We start from the raw sequence: 2,500 nt of genomic DNA on the forward strand, positions 1-2,500 counted from the left end.
TATAATTTTATTATTATTTTTGTATAACGATTACTATTATTATCGTCACCTTACCATTATCATTATTGTTATCTATTTTTATCATTAGTAGTAGAAGCTAGTAGTAGTTGTAGTAGTAGTAGTAGTAGTAGTAGTATAAATTGTAGTAGTATTATAGTCTGTTTCATTATATCTGTCCACTCGCGAATGTAAATGTGGCACCTGCGCATTGTGAGTTCGTAATTGCGTGAAGATCAACTTTATATTTTCAGTGATACATTTGAATCACTCAACCCATTATCTTGTTCAATTGGCACAATTTTTTGGTGCTTTCTCTACAAAGCTGCCTACTTCTAACTCTTGAGTAAAAGCTGGAGGCCTGGAGCCCTGTAAACAGCAGGCATAATATAAATAATAGCAAAAAAAAAAAAGTAAATCAATACTTTTTTCAGTTTGCCAGTTATAACATTTTTTTTTGTTCAAAGAAAGCGTAAGGCAAATCTTAGGACACACCAAGATTATTCTCTGCACAGGAGTGAAAACTAGGCTAGGGGTAAAATTATTTACAAATCCTAAGTATTCAAATGTCTGTCGCCATGTGACTCACATGACGAAAGCGTCACCGATATATAAACGCTCATAACTTCGAAACTTCAACAACAACTGAAGAATCATTACATTCCCCACGATCAGGAAGCATTATTGTTTCAGAAAAGTAAATATGAGACCATGTTACGTACCTGAAAACTCATCCGTGATTGAGAGAAGTAGGAGAGAAACTAGCAGCTGCACACAAATGTAGCGGGCAACAGCTGACTGAGCATGGCGGCTCCCTGACTCGACCAGTCAGCTTCCAGTTGCTATTCTCCGAGAGAAACGATCGAGACGAATTCATCAGGTCTGACACAGAGGGTCCCAGATTTACTCTGGCCCTTTGAAAGGCTAGGAAAACATGTATGACGAATTCGTCATGTTGGTTAATATAGCCTAGGTTTAAGAAGTGGCTCTCCCGTCTTGCTGGTTACGGATTCGATCCACAACGCCGGCAAAACGTTTTCTTATCTGGAGTAGTTTCTCGTGTGTTTCGTTTCACGCTGTGGTCAGGTGGGAGCATAGTAAAAAGTAAATTCAGGGCGTTACACTGGTGGCATATCGGTGGGCATCCTCTCCTGTGATTATGTTGTGTCTCCCCGAAGGGGGTAACGGACAGAATGATGACCCATGCTCTCTGAAATTTATAGAAAATGGGAAATTTCAAACAGAAATTAATCAAGATATAGATGGAGAGCCGTGTAGTGCAGCTGACTTGCCTGATGGGCGAGCTTCCCATACCTGCGAGGGGGGTACCTCTTTGGCCGACTGATTAAACAGTGGCTCTCCCGTCCCGCTGGTCGCGGGCTCGATCCCCTGCGCCGGCAAAACCTTTCCTTGTCTGGATTAATTTCTCGTGTGTTTCGTTACACCTCTCTCGTGTGTTTCGTTATAACTGTTGTGATAGACATTCAAGCTTATTTTTCAATAATATATTTCATGTTTATGTATACAAAAAACAACTCAGTCATTTGCATCGATAACTTAACATACAAGCATACTAAAAGACAAGCTTGTATCAGATAACATAGTCACATCATACTCGAATGATCGATTTTTTTTTTTTAAATTCATTGATTGACAATTAATTTCAGGTATATTAAAAGACACCTGGCTCTACAAGTGCAAATGAGGGTATCTTGATGATTTACTGCACGTAAATAAAGGTTAATAATGGAAATAACACGAAATAATAAATATTAACTGTTGAATGTTAAAATAGGCTATTTCGAATATTAGGCTACCAATGTTATTATCATGCAACACATCAAAATTCCTAATGTATAGACACTTCCAGACCCAGATGTCACTTTAAGTACTTGAATGAGATGAAGTATGGATATGTGAAAGGCTATAAATCCTTCGACTATGATCAGACTATACTTTTTGATATATAAATTGTTCTTTCGTGTGCTTGTATATTAGATTATTATTGATGCAAATCGGCATGTTTGCGGTTCATATAGGAGGTCATGAGGGTTTTGTGTATAATAATAATAATAATAATAATAATAATAATAATAATAATAATAATAATAATAAAAATAATAATAATAATATTCTTCTTCTTCTTCTTCTTCTTCTTCTTCTGCTTCATAATAATAATAATAATAATAATAATAATAATAATAATAATAATAACCATATTGATATAAATAATAACAATAATAATGATAATTATAATAATACAACTATTTGTTCTACTACTACCTCTAATTTCTCTACTACTACTACTACTACTACTACTACTACTATTTCTACTACTATTTGCACTACTACTACTACTACTACTACTACTACTACTACTGCTGCTGCTGCTGCTGCTACTACTACTACTACTACTACTACTACTACTACTACTACTACTATTACTACTACTACTACTACTTCTACCACTACTACTACTACTACTACTACTACTACTACTACT

At 35.5% G+C, this 2,500-nt stretch overlaps 1 protein-coding gene across 1 annotated transcript in view; it reads left to right on the top strand.

Annotated features, from left to right (window-relative positions):
- The window catches only part of LOC126982862 (mite group 2 allergen Lep d 2-like), a 12,729-nt gene that overhangs the window by 6,101 nt on the left and 4,128 nt on the right, over positions 1 to 2,500 (top strand). The gene's annotated exons all lie outside the window — the stretch shown is intronic.

This window comes from Eriocheir sinensis, chromosome 52 (genome assembly GCF_024679095.1).
Source record: "Eriocheir sinensis breed Jianghai 21 chromosome 52, ASM2467909v1, whole genome shotgun sequence".
Lineage (NCBI taxonomy): Eukaryota > Metazoa > Arthropoda > Malacostraca > Decapoda > Varunidae > Eriocheir > Eriocheir sinensis.